At 43.3% G+C, this 22922-nt stretch overlaps 1 protein-coding gene across 1 annotated transcript in view; it reads left to right on the plus strand.

Moving 5' to 3' along the window:
- LOC146201327 (venom peptide isomerase heavy chain-like) overlaps positions 1–22922 on the plus strand; it is a 510925-nt gene that overhangs the window by 23548 nt on the left and 464455 nt on the right. The window lies entirely within an intron of this gene.

A 22922-nucleotide genomic window follows, 5' to 3' on the forward strand; every position in this document is an offset into this window, starting at 1 on the left:
AAGGCATGTGCAACTATGTTAGGTCAAGATAGGCAACCTCACAGTCACGCAGAAGCAGGGATGGTTTGCTGACACACAATCTTGTTTTTTTTTTTCGTTTGGTAATTTTGGTTCACTGATCAACTTGCTTGTCTCGAATAACTTGCAATTGGTAAATGCTGATAAAGATGGTTGCTTTGTCGTATTACCTAAATAGTTTTCAAATAACGCGTTAGTAGCCACCTAGAAATGGATTCAGCCAGTCTCGGCGAATATACAGATGGTAAAAGTCAGGGCTCTACAACTGCTTGAAAATTTGAATCTGGAATGACTTAAAGGCAGTGTAATTAAATAAGGCAAAAATCAACTGTTTGAAGATATTCTTCTCTGCCGAGAAAAATTAAACGGGAATACCATTCCGGGCTATTTTCACGGAGAAGAGTGCCTGGCAACATTCAGTTTCCAGCCATATACAGAAGCATTTGACAGCATTATCTATTGATGATCCTTTTCCAAACTCTGAGTGTGCCATTAAGTTTTTCAGGAGCAAAAACCAGGGCCCGCTTGCACAAAACAATCTTAAGACTGTCTTAGCTAAGTCCAGACTTAACTGGAGTCTAAAGAATAGGCCACTAGCATGGCCGCTTAAGACTGGAGTCAAGACTTGGCTTCAGTCCTGACTTCAATAAGTCGCTTGTATGATTACGACTCTAGTGCTGTCTTGGTTAAGACACAAGGACGCCAGGTGTCTAAGTAGAGAAATTAGGGAAATACAGGGATTCGCTGGCACTGTCCCTGCTGTAAGATGTACACATTCCGTCAATGTTGCGTTGTGTAAAATCCGTGCCATTGCTTTTTGCTGCTTAAGATTGTGTTACGAGGAAAAGTGCCCCAAGTGGTTGCTGAGGCCGTTCTGAGAAGCCACTCTGGTGAACATGAACCCGAAGCGTTCGACGTTCGGAACACGAGCCGTCTTAAATAAGCTTGGTCTTTCTAAAGACACCATTTAAGTCTGGACTTAGCTCGGACTTTATCGTGCAAGCCGGCCCAGGTTTTTATGCTTAGCTTTCAATACAGATGTGGTAGATTTGTTCTACTCTCTTCCGCATAAGGAAATGATGACTGCTATTTTTAATTGTATTACTTTGCACAACTGTGAAGAACAATTAATAATTTTTGTGGTATTTGAGTAGCTGGGTTTCATGAGCTGTTGTTTTTTTACGTCAAGTCTATCATCATGCGAAGGTGGACTCTATACCCAAAACTCGGGAGTTCGTATTGGTTCTAGAGCAGCATCTGCGCTTGGTGACATTTTCTGTCATTCATAGATAGAGGTATCCAGAAAGTGTTGGGTGGGATGACATCGCGGATTTTCAGATACGTCGTTAATTTTTTGATTTTCTTCGAAAAAACGCACTTTTCCAGGCATATATCTGATGTGTTAGAAGTATTCAAAGCTAATACATGGGTTTGCAGTTTACCACTGAGGTACTGGTCGATAACCAGATAAAATTCTTAAAATTGTGTTTGTTGGTAGAGAAGGGACACATGTGTTGGAAATACACACCACTGGTCGATAAGCCGCTGCTACCCTATAAGTTGCATCATTCAAAGGTAGTAAAAAGTGGAATTGTTGTTTCATCCTTGTCATCGGCATTGTCGAAATCCTGTCCCCATGCTATGAAACAAAGCTTCGATGATCAGGCTAAGAGGCTTAGGGATGCAGGTTATCCAAAGGAGCTTTTCACTTTGGGTTGCAGTATAAAATAATTAAAGAGCTGAAAGCCTCGGCTTTGCCACATTCTTTACAGAAAGAACAGAAACGGAAAGAGTTCTCAGTTCTTCCCTTTGTAAACCGTCTTTTTTTGGTCTTAAAAATGTCGCCCATAGGTATGAAGTTGATGTAGTTTTTTTCGGCACCAAATAAGTTACATAAAGTTTGTTTAATTGTTGGAAAAAAGGCCTGCAATCCTAACAAATATTTAGCGTCTTGTGGCATTAAGCATGATAAGAAATATTTGTCGTGCCCCGAGGGAGTTGTTTATAAAATATCTCTGCCCTGTGGTCAAATATGCATAGGCCAAATGGAACGGTGCATTAGGATACTACTCAGAGAATATATTGATTCGTTAGACTCTACCCGCTCCACTAATTTAATTAATCATTGCCGAGACGTTAATGATGTTTCCCTTCTTTATACTACAGTGACATTTGGTATAAACACCCCGACCAGTTGACCAGAGAAATCGTCGAGGCTTAGCAAATGAAAAAAAAAAAAAAACAACTATATTGAGCGTCAGCAAACCATCCTTGCCCCTGCGTGACTGTGAGGTTGCCTATCTTGACCTAACATAGTAGCACCTGCCTTCTGGTTTTGTTGTTCAGTTATTAGCTGTTCCCTTATAAATGCGTGTTTCCTGTGATTAAATTTTAGTTAAAAACCAGCGCTTTTTTGTGTTTTTCTACCCTTCATCCACGTTCACGCTGCTATTTGCTGGAAAATGTATCACCAACTCGCCTGCCTAGCTATCGTGGTGTCAATCAGTAGACGTTGAACTAAACCCCAGACCATACCTAGTACGAATTCATGAGGCATTCAATCGGATTATTCTAAAAGGCCTTCTTGCAGCTGTAACTTATGCAAATACACCATCCTGGCTAAATCATCTATTAGGTTCTGCTCTAAAGAACGTTGAATTTTTGGCTATTTGTCTTTCTGTGCTGGTGAAATAGAAAAGGCTGGACAGACTGAACCTTTGTTGTTTTCTCAAGCTTGGAACGCTGTGCGCCGATTCCCCATACAAAAATGGTCTATGTACTTCAATGGAAAAGTTTATGGTCAGCTATGTCTATCTATGGACATTTATAGTCGACTATAAAGTGCCATTGAAATATTTATAAGCAGCTACAAAAAATTCTATATTACTTTGTCTATAGCTTCTGGACCATACAAAATCTCTTTAGCTAACTATAGAAAACCATATGTCCATGAAGCTATAGACTATTAGTCATATAGTTATCTTTAGCTGTCTATAGAAATTTAAATGGCTCTAAAGCTACAGACTGATAGCCATATAAGTGCAGCAGTGGCATAGCGGTAGAACATCCTCCTCGCATGCAAGAGGACCGGGGTTCATATACCGGTGCCGCGCAATTCTCCATCGGATTAAAAAAAAAAAAAATCCGCGTGGCGATCCATGCGTAAACATGCTTGGGGTGCGACCTGATGCCGCTGAACACCTCTGGCCAGGCACTCCCTCACCAGAACAGGCGTTGGAAACCCTGGTGCAGTAATTGGCCGCAACCTCTCATGATACATTCTAAAACAGCGCAAAAGAACAGGGACGCGCTCGTGTTGTACGTTTCGTTGTCTCGTCCCTGTTCTTTTGCGCTGTTTTAGAATGTATACATACCAACTCGCCCAGGCTTCTATTTTGGCTCTCATGATAACTTCGATACAACCCCGGCCCTCAGTCACCAGCGGCTGCGGAACAACTGACCCCGGCGGCGGTCAGGCCTGTGACGCAGCAGGGGGTGCTAACAATTCCTGGCTCCGCTGGACAGGCCGCCATTGGAAACTGACCCTGGCAACGTTAAACGCTAGAACCCTAACTAGTGAAGCTAGTTTAGCAGTGCTGTTAGAGGAACTAGAGGGTATGAAATGGGATGTCATAGGGCTTAGTGAGGTAAGGAGGCCGAATGAGGCATATATACTGTACTGAAGGATGGGCATGTACTGTGTTATCGAGGTTTACCGGAGAGGCGACAACTAGGAGTAGGTTTCCTTGTCAATAAGTATATAGCGGGTAATATAGATGAATTCTATAGTATTAATGAGAGGGTAGCAGGCATCGTAATTAGGCTTAATAAGCGGTATAAACTGAAGGTCGTAGAGGCCTATGCACCCACATGTAGTTATGATGACCAGGCAGTTGAAAGCTTCTATGAAGATGTAGAATTGGCAATGCGAAAAGTAAAGACGCAGCATACTGTGCTAATGGGCTACTTCAATGCCAAGGAAGGGAAAAAGCAGGCAGGAGATCAGGCAGTAGGTGACTATGGCATTTGTTCTAGGAATAGCAGGGGGGAGTTAATAGTTGAGTTTGCAGAGCGCAATAACTTAAGAATCATGAATACCTCCTTCAGCAAACGGAAGAACCGGAAATGGACATGGAAAAGTCCTAACGGGATGACTAAAAATGAAATTTACTTCATAATGTGTTCAACCCCCGCCATTATGCAAGATGTAGAGGTAATCGGGAAAGTCCGATGCAGTGACCACAGGATGATGAGGTCCCGAATTAGCCTAAATCGGAAGAAGGAACGCAACAGATTAGTAAGAAAGAAACCAATCAACGAATTAGCGATGAGGGGGAGGGCAGAAGAGTTCAGGATCTCGCTACAGAATAGATATTCAGCTACAAGCGAGGATGGCGACATTACCCTAGAAGCAATGAACAATAATTTCAGAGATACCATTACTGAGTGCGCGGTAGAAGTAGGTGGTAGGATAGTTAGAGAAGATAACGGTAAGCTGTCTAAGGCGACGAAAGATTTGATTAAGAAACGCCAGAGTATGAAAGTTTCCAATCCAACAGACCGGATCGAATTGGCCGAGATATCAAAGCTAATCAATAAGCTCAAGGTGGCCGATATAAGGAAGTGTAACATGGAGAAAATTGAGCATGCTGTCAAGAACGGGGGAAGCTTTAAAGCAGTAAAGAAACTGGAATAGGCAAAAACCAGATATATGCGATAAGAGAGAAGGCAGGCAACGTCATCACGAATATGGAGAAGATGAGGAGTTCTATACAGATCTCTACACTAGCCAAAGTAGTCAGGACCGTAACAAGATTGGCCAGTCAGACGTTCCACCAAAAAACAAGAAAGCATTAGAAATTATGAAAAGAGGGAAAGCTGCTAGAGAAGATGAGATAACTATAGATTTGCTGAAGGACGGGGGGGATATCGTCCTATAAAAACTGGCAACCTTTATACGCAGTGCCTGGTGCTATCAACGGTACCGGAACCATGGAAGAACGCTAACATTATCCTCATTCATAAGAAATGGGACGCTATAAGGACCTTAAAAATTAGACCAATCAGCTTACTGTCTGTTATGTATAAGGTATTTACTAAGGTAATCGCTAATAGAATCAGGACAACCTTACACTGCAATCAAGCAAATGATCAAGCAGGTTTTCGGAAACGGTACTCTACTATCAATCATATTCATACCATCAATCAGGTGATAAGAAAAATGCTCGGAATATAACCAGCCTTTATACATAGCATTCATTGATTACGAAAAAGCATTCGACTCAGTTGAAACCTCGGCGGTGATGCAGGCATTGCGAAATCAGGGGGTAGACGAGCCGTACGTGAAAGTGCTGGAAGATATATATAGTGGCTGCACAGCAACCATAGTTCTGCATAAAGAAAGTAACAAAATTTCCATAAAGAAAGGTGTTAGGCAAGGAGACACAATCTCCCCAGTACTATTCACAGCTTGTTTAGAGGAAGTATTCGGAGATATGGAATGGGAGCAGCTAGGGATAAGGGTAGATGGAGAATACCTCAGTAATCTGCGATTTGCTGATGACATTGCCTTGCTAAGCAACTCGGGGGATGAACTGCAAATAATGATTGATGACCTAGACAGGAAAAGCAGAAAGGTAGGCTTGAAAATCAATATGCAGAAGACTAATGCCCCTGTCAAGCGCGCAAAATAAAGTGCACTTACGACGAGTGTCACTTACGAAAAGTGCACTCTACCGCTGCTCAAACAGCGTAACATAAGTGTACTTGCCAAAGTGTGCACTCAGGTCGGAGTGCGTTCACAAAACAGACTTCGATGGCTGAGCGCGTAGCCTCGCCGGCAGAAATTTCTTCGTCACAAATGTATTATGTAATAAGATATGTATACAAGTTGATTTTACGTGTTTTGTACACATTTTCATTTGATGAAATGTTTTATAATAGTGACGGGCAAAATATCAAATAACAAAAACGTGATGTAACCGCGAACGCAACTTCCACATTATGAGTGGTGCGCCACTGCGGCTACGCCATTTTCACTTAGAAGGCGGTTGTTATTGTTCATGGTGTTCGTTGATAAGGGGTCTGTGAATCATGGCCCGGTGTCAAATTTTAAGCATTTTTTAAATGTTTTACTGCTTTAAAAAGCAGTTCCCTGATATTCGCGCTAGAGGTTCCAATGCCTTTTTTTTAAAACATGTTTTTCAGTTGCTAGTTTCGTACCAACGAGTGCTTATGCGAGTGCACTTCGCTTTCCCGTTTAGCACTGCGTAGCGTAAAGTCTCTTTCAAGCTGCGAAATGCACTCCGCGGAAGTGCACTTTAACTTGCACGCTTGACTGGGGTATAAGGTAATGTTCAACAGCCTCGGGAAGGAGCGGCAGTTTGCATTAGGTAGCGAAGTACTGGAAGTAGTAGGCGAATATGTCTACTTAGGACAGGTAGTAGCCGCAGATCCGGACCATGAAAAGGAAATAACAAGAAGAATAAGATTGAGATGGAGCGCATTTGGCAAACACTTGCAGATTATGACTGGCAGCTTACCGGTATCGCTCAAGAGGAAAGTATATAACAGTTGCATCTTACCTGTACTCACCTATGTAGCTGAAACGTGGAGGCTAACCAAAAGGGTGCTACTTTAGTTGAGGACCACTCAGATTGCTATGGAACGAAAAAGGGTAAGGGTAACATTAAGAGATTGGAAGCGTGCAGAGTAAGTGAGAGAATTAACTCAAGTTACTGACATTCTGGTGGAAATTAAAAAGAAGAAATGGACATGGGCAGGACATGTAGTGCGAAGAGAAGATAACCGACGGTCGCTTAGGGTAAGAAACTGGATTTCAAGGGAAAGAAAGCGTAGCAGGGGGTGGCAGAATGTTAGGTGGGCGGATGAGGTTAAGAAGTTCGCAGGGGTCAAGTGGATGCAGCTAGCACAGAAATGGACTTAACGAGATCTCCTCGTTAAGTGGAGAAATATGGAAGAGGCCTTCGCCCTGCAGTGGGTATAGTCAGGCTGCTGCTGCTGCTGATGATGATGATCTGGCTATTGAAAAGTGCATGCTCCTAAAGCTATAGGCTAGTAGTAATACAGTTATCGTTAGCTGTCTATAGAAATGTCAATGCCTCTAAAGCTACAGGCTGCAAGTCATATACGCTGCTTAAACTGGCTATAGAAAAGTGCATGCTCTAGAAGCTATAGACTAGTAGCCATACAGTTATTTTTAGCGGTCTATAGAAATGTCAATACCTCTAAAACTACGTACTGCAAGTCATATAACCTGTTTTAGCTGGCTATAGAATATTGTATATACCAAAAGCTATAGACCAGTAGGCGTACTCTCTTATATGAAAGTACATATATCGTCGGCTCGAATCCCTCGTGCGACTTGTACTCTAGTTTGATTAAGAGTTTTGTGCTGTATGCAACGAGAAACCGTATGTCATCAACTATTACGCTGTACGACAAACGGATTACGTCACAATCTTGGTATAATTGGTGGGAGCACTGTCGCCTGCATGGAAGTACGCCTGCAGTGAGTACCTCCGACCCATGATGGTTTTAGTCGTGGGGACTGCTGGCCAATTTTCAGTTATTTATTCATCGAATTGAAAATAAACGTCCGAAGATATAGAGCATGACACACATGCACGTACACACTTGCGCGTGCACAAACACACGCTCGCACATACACACACATGCGCGCGCGCGCGAATATTCTATAGCTGACCGTAAAAAAATGCTAAAGACTGCAAATACTTACATTAGGACACCAGAAGTAGTCCATAGGTTATAGACTTCGATAGGAGGCTATAGCGTTTTGGGCCAAATATCTATAGCCGACGATACACGGGATTTTCTATAGCTGGCCATAAACGTTGGTATGCGACAATAGAAAATGCTAAAACTGTAGTACATAGGGAGCCATAAGTCTATAGAATAGGTTAAAGACTTCTATAGAATAGACTATAGAAAAGCCTAAAGACTACCATAGGAACGGCTATAGCTTTTTGGGCCAAATATCTGTAGCCGACCATACAAAGGATTTTCTATAGCTTACAATAAACGTTTATACCTGACCACAAAAAATGCTAAAGACTGCAGTAGATAGGGAGCCATAAGTCCATAGAACAGGTTAAAGAATTCTATAGAACAGACTATAAAAAAACTTAAAGACAGCCATAGAAGCGGCTATAGATATTTGGGCCAACTTTTTGTAGCCGACCACACAAAGAATTTTCTATAGCTGACCATAGAAAATTTTGGTATGGGTATGCAGAGTTTGACTCTCAGTGACAAGTACAATAATACTGAAAAGTGCATGCACTAATCAAAATTTGTTTTATTAGAGATGGCGTGATAATATTTTGCAAAAATTGCACTTTTCGGCTTACATCTACATTAGATTTCTGTAAATCACGTGGCTGCCAAACTGGCCTCTCCATTGAACTGGTTTCATGTCTGTTAACATGCCTTATAGTCTTGTTGTTGAAAACATTGATTTGCCAAAAATTGAAGAGATGAAATACTGTGGACAGATTCCTTATCTCAAGATTCCAATGGCCACTACTGTAGCTCTGGCCTCGTACAAAATTTTTCACGGTCTGTAAATCACCTGATCAGGCTGGTCTCCCACTGTTCATAGGAATTTTGTTTGTCTAAGCTTTGCGGTTTGTCACCAGATTTTCCCCAAGTAATATGGTGTGTAATGGGGGTCTTGCCTCACCAAGAGCAGACACCATCATATTGATCTGGGAAGGTAATACTGAGCTATGCAGGTTGAGGAAAGTGTTTGTGGTATGTGCCCATCTCTGGCCTATCCCGCAGTTAGCTGACATTATTGGGTCAGGGAACTTGTCGCTGTATTCATATACAAAATAAGCTTTCAAAAGAGGTAGGAGGAAGGGAAGGGTGACGTCATAGAGGCTGCCTGCTCAGTTTGTATATTTTCGAGCTACGTCATCAGCAGCCGCATTGACCATAAGCTTCTCGCCACCTCGAATAAACAAAGTTGTATCAAAAGAGTGTTAAAGCACAAGAGTGCATAGCGCATTATATATTACCCGTTGTTTACGTTCTTCACCTTACTGTGACAAATCAGTTGGCAGGCTCTTTTCCTCATTTTGTTGGTTTCGATCATGTGTTTCTGCTTGGCCGGTACGGGACCCATTGAGCTATCAGTGAATATTTTCGCAGTAAAAAGTGTTCTAGCGCCTTCAGGAAAATATTTAAAGTTTCTGACAGTAGCCTACATTCCTCATTTCATTTTTCAGTCGTAATTTATTTACCACTTGGCGATGTGACGATCAGAGCTGCACTAATCGAGGTTATATAAGAAAGATAGGCTCACCAATGTGAAATCTAGAAAGAAGCACCTGCTTTCAATTTCTATTCAGTTGTGTATTCAGTTCCAAGAAAACAGTGCTTATTAGGATAATATCTGTGATTTCCCCTTTATCTTGGCCCCAACTTACTGGACTTCCGACTATTTTTAAAATGAGAATGGAACCAGAGGAGACCTAGCACCTGTCCAGCACGTTGTGCCATGTTGGATAACAGCAGAACAGTCAGTCTTTAAAACTAATATCGGCCTTTTTCCCATAATATCAGTGCAATCTGTGTATGACCCATCACAGCTTCACTAAATCTTGCAGGCTGCTAGCGTCCAAAGGAAGTTGAGTTCAGCTCAGTTCATTCGTTCAGTCGTGTCCAACCCTTCGTGACCCTATGGACCATATCACGCCACGCTTTCCGGTCTTTCACTATTTTCCTAACATCACATAACTTCACCTGCAGCGCCTCGAGGATGCCATCTAACCATCGAGTTCGCTGCCTCAACCTTTCCCAACATCAAATCTTTCTCCAGCGACTCCTCTCTCCTCGTCAGATGACCAAAGTAGCTGAGCTTTAACTTTAGAATTTGACCTTCCATTGAGCAGTCAGGGTTTATGGTCGACGATATCGACTGATTTGATTTTCTGGCCGTCCAAGCAACTCTCAAGAGTCTCCGCCAGCACTACAATTCAAACGCGTCAATTCTTCGGCGGTCAGCCTTCTTCACAGTCCAACTCTCGCCTCGATATATCACAACTGGAAAGACCATAGCACGAGTTATGCGGATCTTAGCTGGCAGTGTAATCTCTCTGCTTTTTACCAGGCGGTCAAGGCTAGCCATGGCTCTCTTTCCCAGAAGCAGGCGTCTCCTAATTTCATGGCGGCACTCTCCTTCCGGGGTAATCTTGGAGCCCAAGAAGAGGAAATCTGTCACAACTTCCACTTCTTGTCCCTTGATGCTCAAGACTTGATAGGGCAAGACGCCATGATCTTTGTCTTTTTAACGTTCAGTTTAAGCCTAACGTCTAACTCTCTTCTTGTACGCGCATCAGAAGTCTCTTGAGTTCCACTTCACTTTCTGCCATTAAAGTGGTATCATCCGCATATCTAAGGTTGTTGATACGTTTCCCAGCAATCTTCGCTCCAGCTGAAAACTCGACAAGACCGGCCTTCCTCATGATGCATTTAGCATATAGGTTAAATAGGGAGGGCGACAGTATGCAGCCTTGTCTCACTCCTTTCTCAATCGGAAACCAATCAGTAAGACCATGCCCAGTTCTGACTGTGGCCTCTTGCCCTTCATACAGGTTCCTGAGGAGACAGATGAGGCGAATTGGAACTCCCATCTCTTGGAGAGTTTGCCACAATCTGCTGTGATCTACGCAGTCAAAAGCTTTCGCATAATCAATAAAGCAGAAGTAGATGGGTTTCTGGAACTCTTACTTTTTCCATGATCCAGCGGAGGTTGGCAATTTGGTCTGTAGTTCCTCTGCCCTTGTGAAACCCAGCTTGCACGTCCGGAAGCTCCCGATCCATACTGCTGCAGCCTACCTTGGAGTACATCACCTTGCTAGCATGCGAAATAAGCGCGATCGCGCGGTAGTTGGAACAATCTTTGGCACTGCCTTTCTTTGGAGTGGGGATGTGAACTGACCTCCTCCAATCCTGTGGCCACTGCAGGGTTGTCCAAATTGCTGACATAACGTATACAGAATGTTAGCAGCGTCGTCATGGTTAAGGTTTTGAAAGCAACTCAGCTGGAATGCCATCAGTTCCGCTAGCTTTGTTCTTAGCAAGGCTGGCTAAGGCCCATTCAACTTCACTCTTCAGGATGCCCGGCTCGAGATCAGTAATCACAACCATCGTATGCTGGGGTTGCACATTCGGGGCCTTCTTGTACAGTTCTTCTGTGTATTCCTGCCACCTCCTTTATCTCTGAGGCTTCGCTGAGGTCCATGCCTCGTTCCTCCTTTATCACGCCCAGCTTAGCACAGAAGCTTCCTTTGATATCTTTAATTGTCTTATACAGAGCTCTTGTATTCCTCAATTGGCTGTTGTTTTCAACTGCTTGGCACTATATGTTCAGGAAGGCATTCTTATCCCTTCTTGCTATTTTCTGAAAATCCGCATTGAGAACATTGTATCTTTCTCTTTCCCCCATAACTTTTGCCATCCTCCTTTCCTCAGCTATTTGCAAAGCCTCTTCAGATAACCAGTTTGCTTCCTTGCATTTCTTTTGCTTTGGAACTACCTCAGTCGCAATTTCTTGTATTATGTCACGAACATCAGTCCACATCTCTTCAGGCTCTGTGTATTCTAGATATAATCCTTGAAATCGATTCCTCACTTCCACGGCATAATCTGATGGAATTTGATCCAGGTCATACCTGAAAGGCCTTCTAGTTGTCTGCGTTTTCCTCAATCGAAGCTTAAATGCGGCAATACGAAGCTGATGATCGGTGCCACAATCGGCCCCAGGCCTTGTTTTTACTGCTTGTATAACAGTTCTCCATCTCTGCCGGCAGAGAATATAATCAATCTGATTCCTGTACAGACCGTCCGATGAAGTCCATTTGTACAGGCGCCTCTTGTGCTGTTGAAAATGAGTATTCGCTATGGTCAAGTTGTTTTCTTGACAAAACTCTACTAGCCTCTGCCCAGCTTCATTTCTCACTAAGACCGAACTTGCCTGTAATTTCAGATATTTCTTGACTCCCCACCTTAGCATTCCAGTCTCCTATGAGAAAAAGGACGTCTGATGATGGAGTGCGGTCTAAAAGGCATTGCAGGTCAGCATAAAATATCTAAACGTCAGCTTCTTCAGCAGTAGGGGTTGGTGCATAGACTTGGATAATTGTTATGTTGAAATGGTGACCTTGGATCCGAAGTGAAATCATTCGGTCGTTTTTGGGGCTGTACCCTAGTACTGCTTTGCCCATTCTTCTGTTTACTATGAGAGCGACCCCATTCCTTCTGGATTCGTGCCCAGAATAAAAGATATAATGGTCGCCGGAATTAAATTCTCCAATTCCGGTTCACTTGAGCTCGCTGATACCCAAGAAATCAATTTTCAATCTGTCCATTTCTCGCTTGACGATATCCAGTTTACCTTGCGTCATAGATCTTACATTCCATGTTGCTATGTGATATATCTCCTTGCAACATGGGACTTTCCGGTCGCTTCCCGACACACCCACAACTGGGCGTCCTTTTGGCTTTAGCCCAGCCGCTTCATTCGTGCTGGAGCTACTAGGAATCGCTCTTTGTTCATCCCCAGTAACATGTGGGATGCCTTCCAACCTGAGGGGCTTATATTCCGGCGCCATATCATTAATGCTATTGTGACTGGCCATAGGGTTTTCTTGGCAGGAAATACTGGAGTGGGTTGCCGTTACCTTCTCCAGTGAATCACATTTTGTCAGAACTCTCTGCCGTGACCTGTCTATCTTGGGTGGCCCTACACAGCAGAGCTCACGGCTTCATCGAGTTTCGCAAGCCCCTCCGCCACGACAAATCAGTGATTCATGAAGGAGGGTCCAAAGGAAACATCAGTGCAAAAAACATGCTGCTTTGATACTTGAAGAAGCTGGAAGGTGTTGGTTTTAGCAATAGAGTATCTAGTTTATGAATGCCATTAAACCGTTATGTGGAATACCAGGCAGTAGTTTGGGTAGAACGAATGAAAGAAGATGGTCACATAGTATGAAAGAGCACTGATCAAGGTTGAGGTGAACCTTAGTTCATAATCCTAACACAGTGTTTCCAAAAGAAGACTTTTTGGTTGCAAAGAAAAGCCAGGGAAGGAGGGAGGAGAAAGAAGTAGGGCAAGGTATGAAAGAATGTTTCGTCCCTATGCATTTCTGAACCTAGAAAAGGCGCTCCCATTGGCTTAAAAAGAAAACAAAAAGCAGTAGCAAAAGAAAAAGCTACAATGCCAGGTGGGTGATCATTCAGCACCTAAAGCAGCTTTGATGCTGATGCATTCCAAAGGGTCCTGATGAATACAATTGCAGGAGAGCAGTTATCTAAAACTTTCCACGAGAGCAAAAGGAAAAAGAAACCGAATAATAACCGATCAAGTTAACCACACCTGCCAAGTTCTTTATTTTAAGAAAAGGATTCAAGGGGGAACCAAAGTAGGAAGGGATAAGAAGTAGACCTATTTGAATAACACCTGCAGCTTATGCTATTATGAAAATTGTGTTAACTGCGCGAAAAAATAGAACAGGAAGGAACTCATACGACACTAAGAAACGCATACTGTCAACTTTATTCTTCAAGTAAATGCAAGGCGTATTTAAGCGCTCTTTGCGACGTGCAAAATCGTTAGCCATCCACGTGAACACAAGATAAACACTATATTTCTGAAATCAGCAAGAATGATACTTAACCATGAAAAGACATATATAAAGCAAGCTCTGGGCCAGCTCACGATCACAAAGGTAATCGAGCTCTGCTAAGCTATCAAGGGAACACTTGGCTAAGCCAAGATAACAACAAACATCTCTGTACGAAAAGATTGAATTCAAAATTCCTAAAACACCAACGCACAAACCGTGCAACCGAAAATGAAGGCCTCGACAAAAGGAACACCGTAAGAGACGCCTAGTTATAACCAAAACTGAAAAAAAAAGAATGGCCAAAATTTGCATCACCACTTGAAGGCTACGTCAAATACAGGAGCCGTGAAAAACACTAGTATAAACCAAAACCCGAAAAACATTGCATGAATAGTTCATCAGCTCTTTAAAGCTGCGTCAAGTTATAAGAAACAATGAAAAGGCACCAGGTCAAGAGACCAAAACCATTAAAAAAAGCGAAAAGGCATTAGGACTACAAATTACAAAGCAAAGCTTTCAAGGGGCGAATTTCAGGCGGAACAAACTGAGAGGCATACTAAGAATTAAAGAGTAAAACCACCAGATGATAAGTCAATCCTAAGAACCTTTGGGAAACAGAAAAAAATAGAATGAGTTGTAGGAAACTGGGCCTGTCCTAAAATCCCGCCTGCCCGGAAGGTGTGTGTCTCCTGAAAGCCGTGCAATATAGGGAAGCTTGTACAAAACCTTCAAAAAATGAAAATTCATTCGACATCAGGGCACGGTGTAATATACTCTTACACCGTGCGTCAGGGTTATGGAAATCTTGCTGGAACTGGACAAACGCTGAGGTTAAGCGCAACCTCAGCGTTTGTCCAGTTCCTTTGTCCGTGTAAAACTAAGCAGTGCAGCATTTGTGAGATGTTCCAACTAGCTCAATCTCAAGCACTTCTTAACTTTATTTCGAGTTCAACGGGCTTCTTTGTTCCTCCGTTGCGCTTAACCTCAGCGTTTGTCCTGTTCCTTTGTCCGTGTAAAACTAAGCAGCGCAGCATTTGTGAGAAGATGTTCCAACTAGCTCAATCTCAAGCACTTCTTAACTTTATTTCGAGTTCAACGGGCTTCTTTGTTCCTCCGTTGCGCTTAACCTCAGCGTTTGTCCTGTTCCTTTGTCCGTGTAAAACTAAGCAGCGCAGCATTTGTGAGATGTTCCAACTAGCTCAATCTCAAGCACTTCTTAACTGTTTTTCACACCTCCTGTATTTGACGTAGCCTTCAAGTGCTGATGGAAATTTTGAGCATTCCTTTTTTTTCAGTTTTAGTTATGACTAGGCGTTTATTACGGTGTTCCTTTTGTCGAGGCCTTCATGTGCTGTTGCACGGTTTTTGAGTTGGTGTTTCGAAACTTTGAATGCAATCTTTTCGTGCAGTGATGTCTGTTGTTATCTTGGCTTAGCCAAGTGTTCCCTTGATAGCTTAGCAGAGCTCGATTACCTTTGTGATCGTGAGCTGGCCCAGAGCTTGCTTTATATATGTCTTTTCATGGTTAAGTATCATTCTTGCTGATTTCAGAAATATAGTGTTTATCTTGTGTTCACGTGGATGGCTAACGATTTTGCACGTCGCAAAGAGCGCTTAAATACGCCTTGCATTTACTTGAAGAATAAAGTTGACAGTATGCGTTTCTTAGTGTCGTATGTGTTTCTTCCTGTTGTGCTACTTTTTCGCGCAGTTAACATAATTGCACTATGAACCAATTAGCCCGGAAAATCTTGTTGCTATTATGGATTGGGGATAGAGTGTACAGGCGCTGTGAAACAATTCTACAATTAACGCTATATGGAAATGTTTTCCCAGCGCGTTGTGGTGCAGAGGGAATATATTGTTACGCGAAGACGAAGATCAAGTGTTTACCCTCCTTGCATCGCGGCAAGATAGATGACGACGAAGTGGGACTGTTTTGCTGTGGAGCTGCTCGCTGCTATGCCAGTTGCAATCTTACAATATAGTGTAAATAGATTGAGTGTTCACGTAACGTCTTGGTGGAGGTGCGGGGTAACGATATAGAGTCCATCGGGAATAGGGGGTACAGAGCAGAAGGTGACGTAAGTTGCGGCTTCAGGTGGCAGGCGTACAAAGTCGACACTACAAAGGCGGTGCACACTAGGAGAAGGTGGGTTGAAAGGAAAGAGTAGGTTAAGCTCAACTGTGCTTGTAGCACAGTCTATGATGGCCGGCCAGAAAGTCAGCCCAAGAATGACGTCGTGAAGGGCAATGCTGCAGAACTGTGAACAACACTGTAGTGTAGCAGCCAGATGTGACGTTGCGCCATCTGCGACACGCACGACCTGTACAGGGGCAGGGGTCAGCACTTTTCGCAAGCGACAGCGCAGTTTAGTGCTCAAGACAAACTTGTGCATCAGGGCTTGAGCAGCTACTCCATAAACGAGCAAAGTGAGCACGTTACGGCACGCACGAACAGCTAGACGAGGATTTGTGATCGTAGTTCCTACTGCAGCATCACCTCTAGACGCTGCAGCGCCTAGTTTTCCTTCGGAGAGCGGTCATAGGGACCGGGAGATGAAAAGCGATGGCGTTGGGGCGACCGGAACTGACGGCGGTGTGGGGAGCGCGATCGGTTGAGGCGTGAAGGCTCAGGCTCAACAGCACTTGAATGGTCGTAACGAGGTGAGAAGTAATGAGAGTGGTCATCGTAGATAGAAGAGGGTGGAAGGCGGGACCTTTGTGACTGGAACCATTGATTTCGGCAATAACGGGCGATATGGCCGACGCAGGAGCAAGCAAAACAAATAGGCCGGTTATCAGATGTGCGCCATTCGTCTGGATTACCTCGCCGCGGGGCGACATAGGCAGGTCGGCCAGGATAAACGGTGTGAACGTCGGTGCCATATGCAGGTTAACCCCACGACTTGCACGTCAGCGGCAGTAGGTGGACTGATGGCAGCGACGGAGTTGAAACCCAAGGTGGCGAGCTCTTTGCAGAATTAGAGGAATGTCCGGGTGATGGCCGTCGGCGCAATGTGGCGGCAAGGTAGCAGGAGAGATGGCCTCGAGTTCGCGGCGAACAATACGGGTCACATTTTCGGTCGATGTGGGCAGGTGTACGGGCGGCAAATCTTGACACGAAGATTTCGGAGCAGTATTAGGAAGGCATGCAAATGATGGTACGATGCGACGGCTTTTGTCGTCTTAAAAACGGCGGCATTCTTTGATGATTGTATCAACTGTTTGGCACTCTTTAAGCAAGTTGAATGCATCGTCTGCGATGCCCTTCAAGACATGAACAACTTTTTTGGACTCCGACATGTTGTGATCCACTTTGTGGCAAAGGGCGAGCACATCCTGAATGTAGGGCACATACGATCAGTAGATGTTTGGAGACGGGCCTCGAGGGTTCTCTGGACGTCAAGCTCTCAGCCAAGGGGTTTCCCAAAGCGTTCACGGAGCTTCTCTTTGCAAGCATTCCAACTTTTCAACTGCTCTTCGTGGGTATCGTACCAAGATAGCGCAGTGCCCTCGAGGTAAAAAACAACATTGGCCTGCATGAGGGTGGGGTCCCAGCGATTATATTTGCTGACACGTTCATACTTGCGTGTCCATTATTCCACGTCAGCAGTGTCCTTACCAGTAAAATAACCCGGATCGCGCGGGTGGGTGAGGATGACCGACGGTAAGGCCTCCGGTGGTGTGGGGACGGCATCCTGGGGCATCGTTGGGTTAGAAATGAGGCGGCCGCTGCGGAGTTTCGTCGTGCGGAGATGTTATTTAGTTATTTAGGAATTCTGAACTTTCTTTCGAGATATTTATTCCTGTTATGTCTAGCAGGCTCGGGGTGCGCTCGAAAAGCACAAGCCTCACAACCCACCACAAACGGGCCAAAATGAGGTAATGCAGAGTCGGGCATAACTCCGGGTCGACGCTTGGCCAGCGTCACGACGCTTTAAACGGTACTTTGCCGGCATCTAAATAAAGGTCTACAAACATACATTCCTGTTTGTTCCATTGTTCTAAATTTATGGATTAGATATGCCTCCTTATATTTTCTGCCATTTCAAGATTTAAATATAACTGGACAATAAATAATTGAATTTTTCAGAATTTATTGTCTTTGTGATTGCAATAGTGAGAAACTTCTTTCACGAGGTTTTTGCTTATGTCTGCACTGTTTAGAGTTTTTCTGCTGCTGCAACTATATTTTATTTATCACGCTAATCCCCGGTTTCAGGATATGAAATTCATACTGAAGAAACATTCCTTCACTGCTTGCCCTACTTCTTTCCCCCCTCCCTTCCCCTCTCTCGCTTTTCTTCTTTGGAAGCAAAAGCATATTTAAACCCCTAATAATGATTTTTGCGCTGCCTAGACGCAGGCAAATCCACCTGTCGAAATGTTGCCTCGGCTTGCGACTTGCGGCTCTTCATCAACCGTTGTTTAGTGCTCTTTGATACCAGTCAGTACTTTGGTGTTTTTACCTACATTACATGTCTGCAAAACAATAATTCTTTCAAGCTTAAATTGTGTTAAAGCTATAAGTGTGGTATCCAACTGGGATTTTTCCTTCTGCTTAGTTTAATTGGCTGTTAGCAGTTTTTAACTACAGCTTTAAACAATGAAATAAAGAGCTTAATTAAACGTCGTGGAAAGCAGGAAATTCTCAATCACAGGTGCTTTTGATGATACAGCCTTAGCGTAGCCGTTTTTATTCAACGAAATTGAAGCTGGCATAATTTAAATATGCCATGTGACAGCATGTTCTGGGCATCCAAAAGTACTAGGCTTACAGTGCTCTCATTCGTGACTTGGTGAAACACTAACTGCTGCATGCCTTCTACGCCACCCATGACAGTGCTTTGCATTGTAGCTGGTTCTGAGATAATCACCATTTACAGTTCCCAGCTCTACATAAAGATATCATTGGTACAGCTTAAATGCACTAACGGCAATGCTGTTGATTTGATTTTTGATATTTGCAGTAGATGTTTACTTAGCTGCTCTTTTATGCCTTTTATTCACACGATATTACCCAGGAACAAGAAAAGACTGCCACATCATGCATTGTGAACTCTGTGAGCGGCACTGAGGAAGCTGAGGCGTTGTTTCTTTTCATGAAGCTGCAGCAGCTGCTTCGAGTAATCGACGTAACAGAGGTCATTGTTGCCGTATTGGGACTTTACTGGCTATCCAACCTGCATATGCGAATGGACTGGATATTTTGTGTTGCTAAAATAGAGCAGCAATTATTGGGTGTTGCTGTGTTGAAGGCAAGGTGCACTCCTTGTCGATTTATTTCATTGCAAAAGCCCGAACGTTCTGCAAGTACTGAATAAAAGACTAATTTTCATTCTGTATGAAGCTGTGACTTTTTTTCGTGACATGGTCATTGGAATTTCAGGAAATGTTTGATACTGGTACGGGGAATTTGAAATACCATAGTAATTGCATGCAGCTTCAGCCTGGTAGATTCATGTGCTGGTTTGGCATGACAGACGGTTGCCAGTTATATTATTGAGCTTAACTGCAAATGTGCACACAGGAAAAGAATTAGAGAATGCATAGTGGCAAATGCAATACCTAATAAAGAAATGCAATATATTGATCAAAGCTATAGGAAGTATAACCTACATATTACGATAACACGGAAGGTATACGGGCAGTTTTTTTAAAGGGTGTTAGGTGCAATGTTGTTGCTTACAACCTGCAGTATGTTGTAATGCTGATGAAAACACCTCAGTACATTGGCTCTATAGAAGGGTTTTATGACAACCGAAGCACCCTTTTTTAAGGGTGTACTGGCACTTGGAGGCCAATTTTTTCGAGGGTGTATGGGTGTTAGTTATAGAAATACGAAAACACCTTATAAGGTGTTTTTTTTTTACATGCAAACGTCGTTTTTTATGTTTATACTGTTCGCATTGACAGGAATTAGTCTTATGGTGGTTATCGGGATAAAGAACAATAAATGCCTCGCGGAAGGAAAAAGAACGCACCGATGGTGGGAATCGAACCCACGACCTCCGAATGTCGCGTCCAGCGCTCTTCCAACCGAGCTACATCGGCTTTTTTTTTCTTTATTGCATGAAATGGTACAAATACATCAGTAAGAGATCGTGGTTGCCATGCCCCTTGGCTGACAACCGTGTCTACTGGACTTTCATTACCACAAGTTCGCCCATCAGACTCAAGACCTCCTCCGCAGCGTCTTGCTGCTTCAAAATTTCTTTTAGTTTATACACTTGTTCAACAAAATAATCACATACAGATCGTGCATTGACATCACAGTGTCTATAAGCCATCCTACTCCTCCAAATACTGTGAAGGCCCAAAAGCATGATGAGGTCATACTGAAAATCATCATTAACAGTTGTCAAGTACCGAATTCCACGTGGCGTCAATAGCAGGTCTTTTTAAGTGTCCTTTGTAACACATCCCAGTAAAACACCGCATCCCAACAATCCAGGAACACATGCTCAACTGTTTCAAGTTTCCTACATAGTAGACAGTTCGAGCGCCAAGGTACAAAAGGGCCCTTTTCTTCCATCCATGTTTTGACTGGGAAGGTTCCTGTATGCAATTTAAAAAAGAATGTTTTTACGCCCGGTGCAACAGTCATGTTTTTAACACGCTTGACACGTCTTTCCCTGGGCCTTCACAGTATAAGGTACTGTACAATGGAGCTGGGAACAATTGTGAAATAAGATCCTTGTACAGCCGCTTAGGTGGTACCGTCGCTAAATACTCTACAGAGTACCGCACGCGCAAAAACCTGAACGACCACACCACTTCTCGAAGGAAGCGTTACACAGTGTATGCCAGAGCAGAGCATGAAGAGAGTATAAACTCTGGAATTGCACTGGACAGCATGATTTGCGTAAAGGGTCTCAGAAATGCATCTTTTTGGTCACGTAGGAAACAAAACCTTAAAACCATCTGCCGCACATATAGATGCATTAGAGACAACCCTCCGTCTTTAACTCGCCGAAAGAGATTATCTCTGCTAATTCGTTCCCAGTTGGACGACCAAATGAAGACCGCAAATACACGATGGAACCTTTGTATATTGCTTCGAGCACAATTCAATACTTGAAGTAAATAGATTATTCTTGCCACCAAAAAGGTATTGCATACAGTCGCACGGGCGAAAATAGAGAGGTTACGTCCCATCCATCCTTTCGTCCTTTCCCGTATTTCTTCCGCTTTTTCATTCCAGTAATTCGTATTTTCCCCGTATTTGTACAATGGGACTCCCAAATAAACTCCGGGCTTTGTAACCCATCTTACTCCACAGAAAATTTCCGGTTCCTCTTCCCATTCCCCGTGCCAGACTCCGAGACTTTTCTTTAAATTAACAACACTACCAGTCTGCCTGCCATACCTTTGTGTTACTTTCAAAACTTCCGAAACGTTTTCGCGGTCTTCACAAAAAAGCGCCACATCATCAGCGTATGCCAATATTTTCACTTCACATACTCCCAGCTTAAAACCACGGATGTATTTGTTAGCAGTTACCATTCTACACAATGGTTCTCAATATATAGCAAAGAGGAGAGAAGACAGTGGACATCCCTGCCGCACAGATGCTCTTACATCAATTCTTTCAGATAACACTTTGTTAATCATAAGGCGTGTAGAACAACATGCATAAGCCATTTTAACTCCTTTCAATACAACGGCACCAACACCAATATGTTCCAACAAACAGTACAATATTTCATGACACACGACCAAATGCTTTTTCAAAATCAACTTGAACCCTGGCCACTCTCCTGTTTAGAGCATCGCAGCACTCGAACACACTACGCGCTACATGAATATTATTAAATATGCTTCTGGTCTTTATTCCACATGTTTGATGAGGTCCAACAATATCTTTTATAATATATTGCAATCTCTTAGCTAACACCTTCATCAGAATTTTATAATCAACATTTGTTAACGTGATCGGTCTATAGCTTGTAACTTTTAAAAGCATAGCTGGCTCATCAGTCTTGGGAACCAAGACCGTATGCGCGTTGCTAAACGATGGTGGCAGATAACCCACATCAAAGCACTCCTTGAAAAGCCTATAGAGCATTATAGATAACTCACTTTTAAGGCTCCTGTAAAAGGCCGCACTCAAACCATCTGGACCCGGGGCTTTCCGACATTCAATTCATCAATGGCTTTTTCTATTTCCTCCACACTTATTTCGTTCTCTAACTCTTCAGTAACTTCTTTGCCTAATATTGGCATCAGAGGCAAAAAGTTATCTCTAAACCCTTCTTCACTTGGTGCTTTGCTCGAAAACAGCTCACGGTAATGCTCCACGAAGGCGCTGGTAATTCCGTCTTGATCATCATGCCTCTGCCCCTTGTATTCAATAACCGTTATCTCGTTCGCTCGCGCATATCGCTTTTCATCAGCGAGGGCGCGTTTTGTTGGCGTCTCTACACCGAGCCATTTTTTCGTGCGCGCTCTTATCGCAGCGCCTCTGTACTTCCGGGCATCCAAAGCTTCTAGCCTAACTTTGATGCCTTTTATATCATGCATGAACATACCTGACATTCATTCTTCTTCAAGCCCTAAATATTTTAAGAGCTCTTGTAGTTGCTTTTCTTTTCTTTTCCTCATACTTAATAATGGAAGAACGCTCAATTGCATTCATTTTAACCTCCTGTTGAAATCGTTCCCAGGATTCAATACAGCCTGTTTCGCTCTCATAAAAACATCCATGCTTTCCTTAACTTTTCTTAAAAATAGTTCGTCTTCTGTAAGCCTCGAGTTTATTTTCCATAAGTCCTAGTTCATTTTTGATTTACACTGCTTCGTTCCTCCCAGCGTGACCGTCCAACCTTGCTTGGGTATTTATGTTGACTAACCGAAATCTGTGAGCGTGCACCAGCGCTAACAGGTCACAGCTATATATATATAGTATAAGATGGGGGTTTATTTGATGGTACTCGGATTGGCAAGATTAGCGGCGAACACAGTGACAGCGATCACAGTCAGGTCCAACATGCGCAGCATTAACAATGCCACTGACTGGAATGTTCCCCACGTACTACTTCTTCACAATTACGCGCTGGACGAAGAGGAGCCATCCTGGCTACTTACGGCGTGAGCAAGATGGCAGGGTCGTAATAGGGTTTGAGGCGCTGGACGTAGAGCATGAGACGGCATAAGAGGTCCCACCACATAATTAACCGGAGAGGTGCACTCCAGAACACGGTATGCACAATAGTTATTTAGCAAGAAATT

The sequence above is a fragment of the Amblyomma maculatum genome, chromosome 2 (assembly GCF_055883805.1).
Source record: "Amblyomma maculatum isolate TAMU_Amacu chromosome 2, ASM5588380v1, whole genome shotgun sequence".
Classification (NCBI taxonomy): Eukaryota; Metazoa; Arthropoda; class Arachnida; order Ixodida; family Ixodidae; genus Amblyomma; species Amblyomma maculatum.